At 39.2% G+C, this 19,292-nt stretch overlaps 1 protein-coding gene across 2 annotated transcripts in view; it reads left to right on the forward strand.

Annotated features, from left to right (window-relative positions):
- The window catches only part of CCNY (cyclin Y), a 202,604-nt gene that overhangs the window by 42,270 nt on the left and 141,042 nt on the right, over positions 1-19,292 (forward strand). The gene's annotated exons all lie outside the window — the stretch shown is intronic.

Genomic DNA, 19,292 nt, shown 5'->3' on the forward strand with positions numbered 1-19,292 from the left:
ACTCTCCATTGGTGGGATTGACCCCATCCAGAGTTTAGTTTGTATGTCAAAGGCTGATGAGGCCACATGCACACCAAGAGAGTATAAAAATTCTTCTTGGTCACATAATGAAGCTTTTGGAGGAACACAGGGCAGGCTCTCAAGCGGATGAAAGTATCTTGAGAGAACAGGGTAAGGAGACTGGCTTGGCTTGTATAGTATTTAGAGGGTGAGATTGGCTCCGAGCTTCCTTGCCTACCTACCTGGGCTTGAGTGGTTTGGAATTCCTGCATGTGCCAAAGGAAGGGGCCCTGGGCTTTATTGCCAGCTTGCCCAAATGGGGAGCAGAAAGGGAAGGTAGGAAGTGGTAGGATTTGAGTGCTGTCAGCAGTCAAACATCAAAAATGGAGCCAAACTATATTACAGGAAAAGACATCTTTCTGCAGGGACCTGGCAACTAGCATTTTGGTTCTAGGAGAGGGATTAAGTGAGCTGATGGAAAGATTTATGGATTTCTATGAGCTGTACTATCTCAGCTCATATGGTTTTCTATGAGCTGTACTATCTCAGCTCTACGTATTCTGTAACTCCACATTTCTTCCCCCATGTTAAAGTTATGCATTTAAGCTGATTTAGAGTGTTAGACTCTTGGGAACAGAGGGAAATGTGTAGGAAAAGATGAGAAAATGGTGGGAAAAGGTTATGAATGCTGGGATATTACTTTATTTTACTGAGAACTCTCTTGCTTATCTCTATTGTTCATCCCAGTCCTATTTTACCCGGGGAGTTGTTAGGAAGAAAGTTAACTTGGGCCAGCAGTCAGTGGAACCCTCTGTCAGAGGATTTGAAATCCCATTTCACCATACAGGAAAGGGAATCATAGCTGTCCCCTCCAGATATTTTGGTACTCATTAAGCTGAAGCTGGCCCATGAAGCAGGTCACACAGAGTAAAGAAATGCGAATGAGCCAGTAGATTGTAGTGGGGGCGTGGGTGGGGACTACTTGGTGATAGGACTTTTAAACTTAAAGAGCTGTCTTCAGTTATTGATTAGATTATACTTGGAAGATGGTTTTTGGAAGCCAGTAGGACATGAGTTCTTAACAGACTACTATGTAGACATATGTTTTCCATATTAAGGAATTACAGCATTGGATTGTGTCAAAGTTGAGGCGTCTGTTCTAGCTCTTAAAACATGCTTTTACTTCTGTGTTCCTTTAGTGGAGAGGAAGATGCTGCTCTGAGGGTCCCTTGGAGCTTGAGAAGAGATCTGAGTTTGTCCTAACACAGTGTAGTCTGTCAGAAACGTGTGCTCATGACTCTTACGATGTTTTCTCAGGTTAAAATAGCCATTTTCTAGGGTACTGGAATGTTTTTTTCTTGTTTTTGGTCTGGCTGAACTACTACTGTCTATAAAATTTTATGTAACTATACATGCTGTGTACATTTATTTAGACTGATACTTCATTCCAGCTCCATGGATATTTGTCTGGTCATAGGTGTTTTCTCTAGTTTAGAATAGATTCTCTAAGTTTTGCTGCGACATTTTACTCGTTCACTTATTTGTACAGTCAGCAAACAATTATGAATGCCCATTCTACCATTATTTGAATGTAAAATTCCCCTAGAAAGCCTTAGAAGTCATTTGTGGTATGTATCATATTTAATTCATACAGTATTTTTGGAGTATTTCCCTTTCTTAAGAACAGTACTCATCGTTGTCATGTCTTTTGCTGGTCTCTGATCCATGAAAAGTGGAAAGGTTCTTTCCTGGGCCAGGCACCAGTCTCAGAATATTAAGGACTTGGATCCAGAAGTGCTGGTCTCATTTTGGTTTGTATTTTGTAATGAATGCGTGGAGTCAGTTGTTTATGTGTGAGGCATCGACTGCAGTGATCATTCTTGGAGATGACCAGTGGTTAGAACTTATTCCTGGAATGTTCTCCTTCAGCATGACTCCCAGTACCTGGGAATTGAGCTCCCTTTTCAGCGTGGGATACATAATGGGGTGTTAGAGTCCAAAGAGACCTAAGAGGTCCTTATTTCTTTTGTTTTTATATATATGAGGAAGCTGATACTGACAACTCAGTTCAAAGATTTATTTTGAAAACAATATACAGAAATTTACAATATACAATAATTTTAAATATACAAAATTAAAGAGAGTAGTATAATGAATCTGTATATATTCATCAACTAGATTCAGTAATTTCAAGATATTGCCTAGGTACAGCTAACTATTATGTTGGAGCAGATAGTAGTATATCTCCATCTTGAATATGAGAAAACTGACTGGCCTGGAAAGGTGAAGTAACCTGCCCGGTGTCACACCATCTGCATCCAGCATTCAAAGCTTGTGTCCTCCTCACTGCTCTGCCTGCAGCAGTTCAGCTTGTCTGATATACATAGTGAGCTAGAGTTTGACTAGAAATCGGACCAGGAGATCTGACAACTTTTTTGTTTCTTTAATGATGATTTTATTCTGACTTTTTTTTTTTCCATCATTCTTTTGTACCCAACTATTTTATGGACTTGAAACATTGGAGTACCATTTGACACTGCTAGGGAGACTGTAGTATACCAAGGATTGGTGGTGGGATTATTCTGCTCCAGTGCAGGTGATAAGAGGTTCAGTGTCTCTAGGGAATTTAATAACAATAATAAACCATCCAAAAGTTCCGTCTGCAAAGTCTAAAGTCTGGAATTGTGCCTGCAATTCTAAACATTGTCAGTGATAACGTATTCTTTCAACAAAATCTTATGTTAGTGTGTGTTCTAAATAATTGTTATGGTAACTTAAGTTTTAATAATATATCTGTAAGCTTCAAATGAGGGCTTTTTGATTACTTATCTTTTAATAGACATTGTGTACTACATGGCAGTTAAATCAGAGACTCTTAATCATACAGTTGGCCCCAATACATAGGGACTCAGCTATATGCATTCATTTTGAGAGAAGATTTTTATGAGTTTGGAATTGTTCAAACTTGCTTTGGAAATCTTTGTGCATTTAACCCCTGTGGTACTACATATTGCTACATTTAAATAGATTTAAAATGAACAATGGTAGTATTATTGAGGTTTATAATTCTGTCAGTCTATGTGAGTAGTTGGGTTTTTGTTTCCGCTTAAAAATTAAAACGGTGGAACAGTGCAAACATTGAGGTGTAATGTTTTTGTCTAGTAAGTGCAAATTTTGGTTCATACATGATATGTTTTACTAAATTTGCATTATATCTGTAAAGTTGAAATTTATCAAGTTAAAATTAATTTTCTAATACTAAAGGACAAATCAAGAAAGTGATAGTTGTTGATTTTTATATAAAAACACTTTTTGAAAAAAAAGTTTTCATATGAGGAGAGCATGTTAAATGATCCATCCTGGGTGTTGACTACATTAGGGTATGCCATTTTAGGCAGGATTCTTTTTCTGATTCATTTTTAAGTGAAGAGATTGAGAATCTTTCATATGTGCAGCTGGAGCCTTTGGCAGGACAGGCAGAAAGACACACAGTACTTGTATTGAGGGATTACTCTGTGCCAGAGATTGCTAGCACTTGGTATACCTTTATCACACTTTTTTACTTGATGAGCTTTTTCCAGTCCTTTCTTCATTGCTGACAGGCTGTGAGACAGCAGTAACAGCTCCAGCGGGGCCTGCTGGGCTTCTCATCTTATAAGCACTCAGAGAGCGAAGTGCGTAGAGGGTAAGACTACTCTTGGGAGGGTCTGGCAGGGACTTTGAATTGATGAGAGTTTGGACTCCTCTGCTCTTTCAATATCACTTAGGGCAGTGGTTCTTAACTGATTTTACCCAAAGGGGACATTTGGCAAGGTTCGGAGACATTTTTAGTTGTCACAACTGGAGGGGCGGTGCTACTGGCATCTAGTGGGTAGAGGCAGGGATGCTGCTAACACACCTGCAGTGCATTAGACAGCCTCCCACTCCCACGACAAAGAATTATCCAGCCCAAAATGTCAATTGTGCTGAGGTTGAGAAAATCTGACTTAGGGCAAATCACTTAAATTTTCTTAGCTTGCTTCCTCATTTCCTCAAAATAGGGAAAATAAATAATAGTACTTTTCTCATAAGGTTGTTGTGAAAAACTATGGGAGAAAATACATTAAAGAGCTCAGTTGTTATAATGATTACTATTAACCTCGTGGAAAAAACCCAAAGGATGAGAAAACTGCTGCTGTGATTTACTCAGGAACAGTAGAAATACTATACTCTATATACTTTAAGTGGATAATAATACTTAGAATAATGTTCTCGAATCAGGAAATTGAACTGGAAACAACTTAGGAACATTTTAAACAGAAAATAGTGTTTCTGGCTTAGTGCTAGTTTGTCCGTATTTTCCAAACTGGTCTGATAAGTCACCTGGGGTGCTTGTTAAATGACCTGACCCCTCCCTTGAAGATTTTAACCAAGAGGTTAGAGTGGGGCCTGGGAGTTCTTAGTTTTAACGCTTATTCTTGGTGATTCTTAGGATCAAGCAAGGATGGGAAACAATCCTTTTAGGTAGGAAAAAGGTTTGTCAAATAAGTTTGGGAAACCCTGGCTTAGAGTAAAACAGATTTCTTTCCTACAGCACTTTGCTGAGCCTTTAATATGATAAATTGTATTATGTATTGTGGGGAGTGGGATTAAGAATATATATATTAGACAACATTATCCAAACTTAATTAACTACAGAATCCTCTTTCTGTTAAGCATGCAGCAGTATGATGTTCCACAGACAACATTTTCAGAAACAATGAATTATATATAATAGTTACTCTCCACAAATTCCAGTTAAAAGAGTTTCCTGCTAGTGTAGCAGGATAGCTACTTGACTTTGTAATATCCTGAAAGATAAGCAGATGGGAGGGACCTGCAGTGGAGGAAATGAGGTTGATGCAGATCAAGACTCAGCTGGAGTATAACTTGAGCACAAATGGAGTTTGTTGTGGTCTGCACACTCATGCACTGAGATGGCTTGAGGCCAGTCCTGTACATAGGGTTGGCCTGGGCACTCTCGATTTGGGTTTGGGAGAGAAGCTTTCCTTAGGAAGTGCTTCTGTGGGCTCATGATGGCAGCAGTCCTGCCCCCTGCCCACTTACCCTTTTCCCCCTTCCCCAGCTCCCAGGGTGATGCCTTGAGAGGGTTATCAGATTTCTCCCCTCAGTCCACACCCATGTTTGTCTCAACAAAATCTACTCAAATTAGTTTATACCAGATAAGGTCTCAGGTGTAGGTAGGTCTTGCATAGCATCCAAGGAAAACAAGCAGAGTTAAACCCCAGAAGAAACTAGAACTAGAAACTAGAAAGCCACCAGGAATCAAGACAGCGTCTCTCTCTCTCACGACTCCTCTCTCTGCTGTGTGGCTGTCATTTCTGCCTCTGCTTTTGCATGACCATAAAAGTTGGCCCTCCCAGTGTAAAGATCCTCAGTTCAAAAAACCAGCTGAACTGACAAGTATTGCTAAATCCATTTTCAAGGGCAGCCATCTCTAGGAACTCACATTAATGTACAAAGTCAGGTCCATAGGCCTTTGCTCCCAACATGTAGATTGAGCTATTCTATATTTTACAGTGATTGTGGCAAAAAGGTAGTAGCAGAGACCCAAGTATATACAGTTATAGGCCTGCTGAGAATTGATGGTGGGTAATAATCTGGTTATTTATATCTTTCATTATTGTAATTTGAAAATATATTATATTTGAATTATACAAGTATGTGAATTTAAAAATTGGAGTATTATAAATAAAACCTAGAGCTGTAATTTATTCCTTTTAATTGCTATACAATATTCAGTTGTATCCTTATGCCTCATTTTATTTAGCTGTTCTATTTCTTTCTAACCATCGATACTGATACTGTGAACATTTTGTACATGTTTCATGAGGCACATGTGTTCATGTTTTTACAGGCTAGATAACTAGAAATGGAAGAAATTTCAAATATTTGTAAAATATAGTAATCCCCCCTTATGTGAGAAAGTGAGAGAGATATATTCTAAGACTCCCGCCCCCCCGTGAATGCCTGGAACCACAGATTGTACTGAACCCTTTATATACTGTTTTTTTCCTATGCAGACATACCTATGATAAAGTGTAGATATTAGGCATAGTAAGACATTAACAACAATAAGAATAAAACAGAATAATTATAACAATATACTATAATAAAAGTTATGTGAATGTGGTCTCTTTCATAACCTATCTGATCACCTAGAGGGCTACTAGAGTCACTAATAGGTGGGTAGCATCTGTATAGTCTGGATATGCTAGACAAAGGGGTGATTCAGGATGGGCGTGAGATTTCATCAAACTACTCAGAATGGTGTGTATTTAAGACTTATGAATTGTATATTTCTGGGATTTCATATTTTCGGACAAAGATTGCGGCTAACAAACCATGGCTAAGGAGTACTGGATATGTAAACTTTAGGTTAATATACTTTTATTATGTATCTTTTAAAACTCTATTTGACAGACTGTGATAAACCAAGAGTAGGGAGGTAGAAGCGATCAGGCTCCCCATCCTGTTCCATAGGCAATTGGAGGGTCCATTGTAAGAGAATTTAAAAACAATGATAAAACTGACTACAAGTCAGCCTACCTTTTTTTTTTTACACATTGCCTTGTGCCTATTATTCTAAAGAATGTCAGTGATAAAATAGTCTTCCTTTCCAAATCTTTTGTTGGTCTAGGTTCCAGATATTTGCTGTTGAGGCTTTTGTTTTACTTTAATGAACATTCTGTTTTACATGGAAGATAGATAATATACAGTTGGCTTCATACATGTGGATGTAGTTGTAGACATTAGTTGTGAAAGAAAGTTCATAATGATTATAATCTTAAGCTTAATTTGGGCATAGTTTGTGTCTCCAACCCCTATGGTGCTACTGCGCTTAACAGTGCTTTGAAGTAAACAATGATAGTAACATGGTTATAATTCTGTCATTCCATGTGACCATTGGAGTTTTTATTTGTGTTTAAAACTTAAACAGTGAAACAATTTGAGGTGTAATCTTGATGTTTGGTACCTGCAAATTTTAGTTCATACATGAAATATTTTTGAACAGTTTTCCAAAGTGGAAGTATATATTCCCAACAGTGAGGTTTGATAATTCCAGTTGTTCTGTATTTCCACCAACACCTGATATTGCTTTTTAAACAAGCGAATTTAGTTTCACTATGATCCTCCTAATAGTAGATAAGAAAGTTAAAAAACCCAGTGGCACTTTGCAATATATATCATCAGTTGTGGTCTCTCCTCCCAAGATTGTGATGTTGAGGTATTTAATTTGGAGTGACAGTGTTCCTTTGGAAGGCTATTTGAAAGAAAAAAGGTTAGCATGATACTCTCTATTTCAGTGAACATGAAGACATAATTTAGCATAAATGTGTGAGTTCTCAACATGACTACATATCTGTACTAGTGTTTCTTGATTTAAGAATCTTGTTCCTTTGTTTATAATATAATTTGTTTCCAACTATCATTAAAATGTGAAATCGAGGAATAGGAATTGGTTGTGCTTTCGGACCTCTGGATGTGTAATTCCATTAGATTTAGATGAAAATCTGTCATGTTCCTGTAAAAGAAGAGAGCTGGTGACCTGGGGATTCTTAACTTGATGTCGACTGATTGAGAATCACTCATCACATTCCGTGAGTTTTTCTTCATCTTTGTGTTATGTAAGAGTCCGCAGGGTCTTATTATCTTTAGCTCCTATTAACCTTGGTGTTAGAGAAAAGGCAGGTGGGGGGTGGAAAGCAATCCCCAGTAAAGCATATTAACTTTTTTCCTCTTGGAGGTCTTATATGTGAGAGCTGTGTTCGTTGTGGTCATATATTTCTTTTTTCCCTTTAGTGTACTAAGGGTTTGGGAGAGCTCCCATAAGAAAACATAAAATTGGAATGACTGGCTATAGTTCTTCTGTGCATCAGGGGAGGATAGAAATGGAGAGGAGGCTGCTCCAAGTTAGATAACAGCAAACCTTATTTGCTCAGTGTTCTGTTTGGTGCAGATTTGGGATAAAAAATGGTAGGTAGGGGAATGACTTTAATCAATTTGTTGCTCAAATATGCAAAATGGGATGTCAGATGATAATTCTAAGAGATGAGTAGATAAAAGAAAGAAGACAAGAAAGGGGAGAGGGAAGTATACACATACACAAGTTTTTTAAAGTGATTAAATCCGTACAGTTTGCCAGTTATTTAAAAACTTATTGTGGGCAGTGTGGGGTGTAAAAAAATAATTTCCTCCCGTCTTCTAAATTCTTCTAGCTGGGATAATAAATCAACAGATTAACAGGAGAAAATCAAATTTTAATACATGCACAGGGAATTCACATAAGCATGAAAATTCCAAAGACAGGCAAAATGGAAGTATATATGTCATTTTGGACAAAGGAGAAAAGGGAAGGGGGAAGGGATCTGGGATTTCAAAGAGGAAGTAGGAAATTCACACAGCTAGCCAATAAAGTGACAAACAAATTCTTGCAAGGTAACTGAGAAATAGTAGGACAGAGAGTAATCTAGTGAACAGATTTTTGCATGGATCAATCCTGTCTACCACACTTAATTTATATGTACTAAAGTGAATATGCGAAGATACCCTTCCTGAGGCAGTTTTTTCTATCTGAATCTCTTTAAGAAGGAAATGGGGAGATAAAAAAGTCTTCCTGCGTTTATTAGGCTTTAAATGTTTCTAAGTCGACATAATCTGTGGGCTGAGCTGGCACATTGTGGAGAGACTGGTTCCTGACCCCCAGAGTTGTTTTTTAACTTAAAAAAAAACAAACAAGACAAAACAAAATATTGGGTTTTATGTAATAAATCTAGTAGTTAATGTATAGCACATAGAATTAAGCATTTTCTTCCTGAGTAAACTTGCTGCCAGGATTCACAAGATAATATTTAAAGCCGCAGATTGATTTGTTGAGGGATTCTGAATACAGTTGTTGTAGAAGTCTGTGTCTAAGCCTGGCTTTTCTAAACATAACCAAATTAGGTGTGGCCCTTACCTTCTGGCCTCAGTCCTGCTGAGGCTTCACTCCCCTAAGGCATCACAAGTGAGCAAAAAATTAAAATACCAGGCTGGTACCCAGCCCCTTGTGCTTTTCATGTTCCTGTAGTATTTCAGAGTGTGTCCTGGAAGGTAACTTTGGGGCTATTTTTGACTCCTCTGGACAGCAGTTCCAGGGGAGCATACTTCTGGCCCCAGACAAGTGTTTGGAGGATGATTGTGCAGCTTTTCCTGGTATTGCATTTAAATGTTGTGCTCCATAGTAAACTATATTTATAGCATCCTGGTTGACTCATGCTAAAACAGAATAGACTAATAGCAGACATTTCAGAATGCCCATGTGAGCATTTGTCTGTCTGGCACGTAAGTGTTCAAAGTGATAGTATTGGCAGAATTGGTGTGGCCTTGTATTGATGAGTAGATTTGCCTCCCAAATCACAGCTCTCTTGGCTGGTGAGTCTGTGAAGGACTTTTTAGGCACAGGCACTGAAAACTTCTTACAGCATGAATGTGTACAACTTGGCATTTGCTTTTCCGGTTCAAGCTTTAAGAGTCCAGTGGCTTTGCTTTCCCTGTGAGCATGGCTGATGAAGCATTGGGAGGAATGTTATGTTCTCTTTTCGTATATGAATATTGTATTTTCCAATTGAAAGGCTCTATTAATTTTCTGTTGCTGCCATATCAAATTACTGTAGACATAGTGGCTTAAAACAATTCAAATGTTTACCTTACAGTTCTTTAGTTCAGAAATATGACTAAAATCAAGGCGTTGGCAGTACTTTATGGAGGCTCTAGGGGAGAATCCTATTTCCTTACTTTTTCTAGCTACATTCCTTGGCTCATGACCACCTTCTCCACCTGCAAAGCCAACAACTGGGCATCCCTTGATTCAGGTTCTATCATCATATCCTTCTGTCTTCTGCCTCTCTTTTCCACTTTTAAGTGGATTACACCACATAATCCAGGATAATTTTCCTATTTTAAAGTTAGCGGCTTGCAACTTTAATTCCATCTGCAAACTTAATTTTCCTTTGCCATATAAGGTAACATATTCACAGGGATTAGGATGTGGACATCTTAGTGGCCATTATTTTGCCAGTCATAGGCTCTTTATAGAAGTCATCTATTTATGTTTATTTCACTCCTACTAAATTTTACAAACTTCCCAAGGGCAGGTACTGTATCTATTTCATCTTTGAATTCCCACATTACCACAGCACCTCTTGTACAGATAGTGTACTCAATAAGTGTTTGCCAAGCTAAGTAGAATAGTTTCAGTCCTCTGATTTTATTTATGAACAAATTAAGAGCTAGAGAATTGTGACTTTTATATCAAAGCAGATAACTCAAAAACCCTTTTATTTTTTGATTTCCATAAAGCCATTAAAAAGCAAGTCTCAGAAAACTTGTGTAAAAACGCGGTAAGAAGATATTGTTGCCAACTGTCTCTCATAAAGGCATCATCTGCCACTGGTTGTGGTTGTGAAACCAAATGAACAAAATGAATTATGGCTTGTAGACCTGCAGACCGCTCTCCTCTAAACAGAAAATATCGCTTAGTAATAAGTCAGTTCAGCATTTAGAAAATGGGAAATGAGGAAAATCTCATACCAAGCATTCATTGGCTTGCTTTTAAGGGTTATACTTTCAAACTGTGAGAACTATTAGATTCTGTTTGTACAAATTATAGCATATAAATGAAATCAGCCAAAGAGCATAATTTGATCTTGGTTTATCTTATGACTGAATATACATAAATTCTTGTCAGTTAATTTTGACTCTGACTAAATGCCCTTTGTGCTGCTTTTCAGCAATTAGTAGGAGACAAATCTAGGATGGAGAAACTCCCCCCAAAACTTGCCTGGGATGCCTGGTGAGCCAGCAGACAGTATCCCCACCTTAGGAGCAGGAATGCTTTAAAAAACCTATATACTTTTGCAAGGCACACATTCAGGTGGTTTTAAAATAGAATTGCACAGTTGCATTTGTTTTGGTATTTGAAATTATTTGTACCAAAGCCAGCCTTAATGAAAACAACAGCTTTCCTAAGTTTTTATTAAAATGCTGGTTGCTTGGAGGATGTGCCTGCACATTTGGTTTTGATGCGAGCCTAAGGAGGACAGTTGTCCACTAATGAAAGCGCTCCCTTACCTCACCTCTGCCTTACTTCAAAGCTGTTGAAATTTTCTGGGCTCTTGTGTTTCAGTTTCATTTCTCTCTGCTTCCTTACACGTGCCCAGGGCAGGCTGCTGCTTCTGTGTTCCCCAATGTCGCATGCCTACCAACTACATCTCAGCCGCTCAGGGTCTTCATAGTGGCAATGTGGCACAGGCTGGTGGTTTCAAACTTTTGTTTATGTTTTTAAGTGTGTTGGAATTCCTGTATTTTTTAAAATGACGTTTTATACAGATTATCAAGATACATAAAATGAGTTAAAGTGGAACTGCTCAGGTTGATTCTGAATGGGAAACCAGAGCTTTCCCTGCTCAGGGCTGGGGCCTGAGCCCAGCTATGCACAGATCCCTCTAGTAATACAGAACCCAGCTGAAAAATTGCTAGCAGAGTGGAAAGAGCACAGACTCCATCTCGCAGTCGATATGTGACTTCTGGCAGGTCACCCTAGTTTTAAGTTTTGTCATCTTTACGATGAGAATAGTAATGCTTACCTCACTGGGTAGTTACAAGGATTAGATGAGATTATGCTTGTACAAAGCCTGGGATCTAGCAGGTTCTCAGTAAATGGTAGCCTCAGTTATTGCTTTTGAGATTCTCCTCCTGGCCCTTTCCTCTGTCTTGCTGTTGTCTCCCTTCTGCCCCCATCTTCCTCTCCCCTTCCCCTCCTTTCTTAGTTTTGTTTTCATCTACCAATCAGTCCTTCTTGGCCTTGCTAGTACCGGCTCAGCTTTCTCCATGATTACCTTATTGCCTGTTCCTAGTCACATGAATATCAGCCTTCTTTAAAATTCCTATAACATTTATTATATGTTCCATTAAAGTATTTTCAAAATGACATTTTTCATATTTATAAAAGTAACGTTTATTGCAGAAAATTTAGAAAGTGTATATAAGCTTAGAAGAAAATAAACATAAGATCTTTCAAAATAGGAGCTCTTTTTAAATTTTTTTCTCTTCCTGATGTGTAAACATAGTAGGAAACACCTACTTCATACTTAATCATACTTTCTGATAGATAAACCCTATTAGTTTTAAGTGTGTGGTGTTTTATTAACTAATCTGAAAGAAATTTTGATTTTTGTAGTAAAGGAGTAAAAGGTGTCTCCCTTGAAATTACAAATATAAAGTCCAGGGGAAGGCACTATTCTAGGTGTCATGAAGGAAGTAAAGTGGCCTAAGACAGGATCCCTGTCTTCAAAGAGCTTACAATTTAGATGGGGTTAAATGTTTAAAAATAATCTAGGAGGTGCTACAGCTAGTATGTCCTGTGGACTCATCCAGGCTGAGGAATTCAGGTCCAACTGGTGGTCTGGGAAGGCTTCAAAGGCATTGAGATTAGAGCCAGATCTTGAAGGGAGTTAGGATTTTGATAGATGTCAAGGGGAGCGGCACATTCTGGTGAGGGAATAGATAGAGGAAAGGTGAGGGGGAAGAAAAGTACAAGGAGTGTTTAGGTGGGTCTTTGTAAAAGAGCAGAGGGGATGAGGAAGACCTGGAATCCCAACTAATCTTGGAGTCGTTGCAGATTCGTGAGTGGAGAAACGAGATGACCACATGATGTGACTGATGGAGGAGTGTGGGACAGAGAGGCCAGGAAGACTTTTATTGTGGCCACCACAGAACCTAGCCCAGGTATTTGGAGTTGAGTTCCATCTCTCTCCCTTGTTGTAGTAGTCTTGACACCTATCACAATGGTCCTGAATAAAGTCTTTCTTACTGTTTTAACGTGTCAGAATAATTTTGTTTGTTTGCTTGATACAGGACTCGTAGGGGCATGCTCTAATAAATGCACGGCAAGTTGGCTTGTAGCAGGAAGAGGGAATGATCAAAGAGCAGTATTTTCTCCCTGCTGTCCTGGGCTTTTTATTAGTAGTGTCCTGTGCCTTTTATTGATTCATAGAGAAATCATGGCCTTGCTCCTTGGGGAGGCATATCTGTAAGTTAGTGTGAATTGGCGCTATTTAGCACCTCCGCTCCTGCCTTTCATTTTTCCTTTCCATTTACCTTCCACTTTGTTGCACCCATATCATAGGAACACTTCCATTGCTTAAGTTGTTCAGGAGAATTTATATTGAGTGATGTCAATATGAAAGCCTCATACAGCTAGTTTACGCCTCCTTGATGTTTTTCTTACACCTCTTCTTTTTTTTTTCAAGCCATTCTGTGAGGCAGATGACCAGCTCAGGCTTTACTGCTTGTTTGCATTTATTAAACTTCCAGGCCATTTTTCCAGCCTCTTGAGTGTGTTGTAAAGGCTTCATTTGGTAAGTAAAGTCAGGAAAAGTGGTAATTGATGTGATTGTTGACATATAAGAAAGCAGTTTGTCCTGTGGCAGGGATACGACCTCCAGATGGGCAGAATGAGTGAGTTGAGCTCCGCCCCCGCCAACCCTCCTCCATTTCTGGGGCAAAATTTTGGTTCTGTGAACTGGTTACTTCGCTCTCCAGTGCCCAGTATGACTTGTGTAGTATCTTCTTTAATCAGTTCTGGGACATAGACGGCTTATGATAGTAGGTGCATCTCCTACCTTCTCCAAGAGGTATGAAGCTCTGTCTAGAAATGACCTTCAGGGCTGTGGTAATTCCTGATTCTTCCTCTTAGAGACTCATCTGCATGTTTTCTGATTTCTCTGCCACTACTTTAAAGTTTTAGTTTGTTAATTTTCTCTACTTTGAAAAGCCATGTGGGAGTAATTTATAAGGATAGGTTAATGATGAGAATGCTGAAATACAAGGATTTACCCTAACTGCCTTGATTAAATTAACAGTTGCATTTTCTGTCTCTTTAAAACAATTTCACACTGTGAAAACCCTAGTAATTGTAACAAATAGTTTAACAAAAGCATTCAATTCATTGCAGATTTAGGGAGCTTACATTTTCTAAAATAAGAAAAATCATTGTGTGTGTGTGTGGGGGGGGGTGGCCTTTTTAAGTGTCATTGGTTTAAGAATCAAATCCTAAATTGAAATATATAGAATCACGTTGCCACATGCCAGTCACTGCTATTGGTTCTCAGCGAGACTACCTTGTTAATATTTGAAGTATCTGTGACCTCTTGCACCTTTTAGTTCAATATTTTTGTCTGTTTTGTTTTTAGGGCAAGGTTTTTATTTCTGACTTAGCTTCAGTTTTGAAAGGCCTCCTGACCACAGTGCTCTTTATAAAATGACAGAGCCATAATATATTGTCATACTAAATAAACACTATGATTCTGTGCCTTAGAAAACTAAACACGATATTCTATAGGCTCACTCTGTGAGGCCTTCTCTCTCCCTTTAAATTGTAGTAAACTACACATGCCCTAACATTTACCATCTTAACCATTTTACAGTTCAGCAGTTTTAAATGCATTCGTATTTGTTGTGCAGATCCTCACCATCATACATCTGTTACTGAACCCCAGTATTTGAGTCCATTGCCTGTGAGCACTGTCTGAAAAAAATGTACAAGCACAAGTTTGCAATGTAGAAAGGAAGTAATTTGTTATAGAATTGGCCAGTCGGAGTGCTGGGAGCTCACGCTCTAAAAGACCCAACTCCCCTATGGTGTGCAGTTTATGGATTATATAAGGTAATATCACAAGACACTGTGGGTTAGAAGTTCAGGGTCATGTTGGAAGCTGATTGGTCAGAGGTGAGGTGAGGGTAGTAAACCATTTCTTTAGGTCTTGAGGATGGCTCTAAGGTCTTCTCTGGTGTCCTTCTGTCTGGTTTCCTGGGAAAAGTAACCGAGGGGTGGTTCCACCTTAGGCCTCAGGAGCTAAAACATAATTTAGGTTAAGATGTTATCTTGAGCCTACTATTAGTCTGGTCAGCGTTATTGTTTTCTGCTGCCTGGGAGCTTACTGATTATCTAGGGGTAAAGCTAGGTCTGTGAGGGGTGTGGAGAGGAAAAAAAGAGAATTCTAAAGCTAGAGTCACAAATCAAATCAAAATTGTGAGCACCCTCAGTTTCATGTCCCCATAACTTTTTTCATTTTGATGCAGGACAGGGAAAATCTCCCTCAAATCGGAGCTCAAATCTGCACAAGAGAGTTTTTGAGAGTTCTAGATAGAGCACAGGAAAGAATTCAAGCACATTCCAGAGTTAGAGACAAAAGTTTATTGGAGAAAGAAAAAAGCTCCGCAGAGATGTGGTTTCTTCTCAAAGACAGAGAAAATGAGAAAGAACCCCAAAGGTTCAAGGAATTCAGTTTAAATCTGTTAAATTCAGTTTAAATGGGTATGCATCGTTAAGGGCATGGGGAAGTAGTTGGTAATCTCAGCAGGAATCTTCCTGTAGCTTCTCTGTGGTTTGGCCATATGCTGATCGGCCAAGTTCCCTGTCTAGAAGCACATAGCAGGCCCTGAATACAACTTAGTTTATGATTTAGTTTTCATGCCTCTTCCCTATTTCAATCTTGTAAAACAAACTCTATACCCAGGAAACAATAACTTCCCATTCTCTGCAAAAAAAACTGGCAACCGCTATTATACTTTCTGTCTTTATAAGTGGAATCATGCAGTATGTATCTTTTTGTAACTGGCTTATTTCACTCAGCATATCTCCTTAAGGTTCATCCATGGTATAGCATACTGTAGAATTTCCTTCCTTTTTAGGGCTGAATCATATTCCATTGTATGTATAGACTGCATTTGCTCGTTCATTCATCTGTCGATGGACACTTGAGTTTCTTCCATGTTTTAGCTATTGTGAATAATGTTGCTATGAGTGTACAAATATCTCTTCAAGACCCAGCTTTTTAACTCTTTTGGTTATATACCTGGAAGAATTGCTGGATTCCATGGTAATTCTATTTTTAATTTTTTGAGGAGCCCCCATACTGTTTTCTACAGTGGCTATATCATTTTATATTCTTACCAATAGTGTACAAGGGTTCCAAATTCTCTGCATCCCTGCCATCCTAGTGGGTGTGAGATGGTATCTCATTGTGGTTTTGATTTGCATTTCCTAAATAATTGTGATGTCGAGCATCTTTTCATGTGGTTATTGGCTTATCTTCTTTGGAGAAATTCTGTTCAAGTCCTTTGATCATTTTTGTTTTTCTGTCATTGAGTTTTAGAAGTTCTCTCTATATACTGAGTATTAATCCCTAATCAGATGTCTGATTTGCAGATATTTTTTCCCATTCTGTAGGTTGCCCTTTTACTCTATGGATAGTGTCTTTTGATGAACAAAATGTTTTAATTTTCATGAAGTTCAATTGATCTGTTCTTTCTTTTGTTATCTATGTCTTTGTGTCATATCTTAGAGATCATTGCCAAATTCAGTGTTATGAAGCTTTTGTTCTATCTAAGTTTTACCATTTAGGTTTTTTTTTATATCCATTTTGAGTTCATTTTTGTATATTGTGTTAGGTCAGGGTCCAACTTTTTTCTTTTGTGTATGAATATCGTTTTCCCAGCACCATTTTCCATTGAATAGCCTTAGCATCTTGTCAAAAATCACTTGACCATATTTGTGAGAGTTAATTTCTGGTCTCTCTATTCCATTGGTCTGCATGTCTTTATGCCAGTACCATACTGTTTTGATTAGTGTAGCTTTATAGTAAGTTTTAAAATCCAGGATGTATGAGTCTTCCAGTTTTGTTCTCTTTAAAGATGTTTTGGCTGCTTGGGGTCCCTTGAGATTTCATATGACTTTTAGGATGGGTTTTCCTAGTTTTGCAAAAGATGTTATTGGGATTTTGATAGAGAGTGTGTTAAATCCGTGGTAGGTATAGTTCTGGCTTCCTGAGGAACAGTTATGTATTGTCTGACTGTGCGTTACTTTTAGTTCCTGTGGTGTTCCCCGCCCCCGACTCCCCCTCCCCCTTTTAATTGAAAGGAAGAAGACTTATCTTCACCTGTCCTATTGTTTCTCAGGCTCCATTTATGGCTGGAGCCTCTTTGGGGGCTCCCTGGGAAGGCAGTGCTCACATCCTTTGCAGAGATTTTAAAGCTGTTGTTTGGTAGACCAGTGTGTGGATGTCCTAGGGTTAGCACCTAAGAGAGGATTTTGGTCCATCATAGCTCTTAAATGACTATATGACTGAACAGTTGGCTCTTTCACTGTTGGCTTTCTCTTGTGAGCCATGATCTCCCAGAGGGCTGGGATCTCCATAAGTTCTTTCATATCCTTTGTCTCCAGCACAGTGTTTTGCATATAACAAGTGCTCAATAAATAGTACATGAAACAGTGAATGTCTTTTTACGACAATGAGACCTATCTCTTTGTAATTCATGGTAATGGTATCAGAGGAATCATGGAATTTGGAAACCAGTAGAAAGAGCCTGGAATATAGAAATCTGTAATTATTCTAAAGCTTTTTTGATTAGTAGTTTCATTCTCACTCCTTCCCAAACCACTTAGCACACAAACTGGTGTTTCATTTACCTTATTTACCTCACTCTTCTGTAGGGTTAGGGGAGCTCAAGACAGTTTGATCTTGTTGCTGGGCACTTGCATGAGAAAATAGGATTCCTTTTTCCTGGGCATAGGTCACCCCTCATGTGCAGCCATCTGGGTTATCCTGTAGGTTTTCTAGCTTCCAAGGTGGGTGTTGAGTTATTCTCATAGTCCTCTGCTGGCTCTTTTGTTATAAAGCTCACTGGGCAGGAATCACCGCCTCTGCTGTAGCCTCTTCATGCAGCATTGTTTTTCTTGGGGGTAAGTGGCCCTTTGCAAGATTCCTGTAAGCTCTGTGTTTCTCCCTCCCAGTTTTAAAGGATTGTAATCACAGTTCCGGTAGGGTAGGGAACAGTGGAAGCAATAGAGTTAGATCAGTTTTTCTGCTTATTACAGTTACAGTATTGGGCTTAAAGTGAGGTCGTTCAAAGTAATGCTTACATGGGAGCCCCAGAGACCCATTTGACCCCACTTAGCACAGCACCAGCCCTGTTCCCGTCTAGGGTTGGAGTCCCTCTGCCATTGCTATGTGAAATCTTGTGGAAAACAAACAAATAGGGCAAAACAAACTTGAAGTTCACAGGAAGTTATTATATTCAGAAGGAAAGACAGTCCAGGGGAGCTGTACAGTACCTGGACCTGTGCACAGGCAGCAACGATGTCTCTGGTAGCCTCTTCCCTTCAGATTTCCTCACCCCACATAAATAAACAAACAAACAAACAAACAAACATATATATATATAGAGAGAGAGAGAGAGACACAGAGAGAGAGAGAGCGTGAGCGCGAGCAAGCTTCATTGCTTGGAATTCTGCCTACTAAGTTTAGTAGGTGTTATTATTCTTAGATGCAAATATTGCACCTCTGGGATGCCAAGGGGCTGTCACTTATTTCCACTCATGTTAGTTCATAGACTGTCTGGCTACCTAGTGGAGATCTTCAAACTAAAGAAAGAAACTTTTGATCGATTGTGTCAGAAGTTAGGAGCACTCAGATACTTTGAGGCCAGGAACGTCATTTGACTTTTTGGCCCTGGATTGGGGAGGAGTTGTTCTAGGAGGTGAGGGAGAGAGAGAATTGGTGGTGGGAGGGAATCAAAATAAACTTCTCAGTTCAGCTTTCTGTGCAGAGCACTGAATGAGCTGTGTTCTGAGGACCCCAGCAAGTGAGAACTGGGGCTGAAACAGTAATGCCACAGTGCCTGTGTTACATCCCTACGCTCCCAGGAGACTCCTTACTTATGGAGAGATACAGAAACTGTTGCAGTGGATGTTGGCTCCTGTTTTCCCTCCCACTATTTATGTGAGTCCTTTCCCTCCTGCTTTCCTTTCAGCTTTTCATGTTGATCCCCATGTGAGTGGAGGCTGCTCTAGAGAGTGATGTTACTGTCAGGTGTTAGCAGTAAGTCCTCCAGGCTCAGGATCCGCTTTTGCAGGCTTATCATGCTTATCTCTGACTGTAGTGCCCAGGATAATGAGTGTCTTCTAGATCCACCTTTGAAATAGACAGATTTTACTTGAGTCCTGCTCTCAAACATGGTGCTGACTGAAAGGTGATAAGGGAGGGGAGCACCAGAGAAGACTTTAAGTTCTGTCAGTTTTTAACTTTGGGTTAAGATTCTTAGAGGGAGTGATGGCCCATAGTAGTTAGGAATCACTAACTTTGGCTGTGTGCTTACTTCCAGGGCAAGAGGGAAGTGGAAAAGCAGTGAGACCGCGTTCTGTTCTCTGA

This window comes from Pteropus medius, unplaced genomic scaffold, assembly GCF_902729225.1.
Source record: "Pteropus medius unplaced genomic scaffold, Ma_sr-lr_union100, whole genome shotgun sequence".
Classification (NCBI taxonomy): Eukaryota; Metazoa; Chordata; class Mammalia; order Chiroptera; family Pteropodidae; genus Pteropus; species Pteropus medius.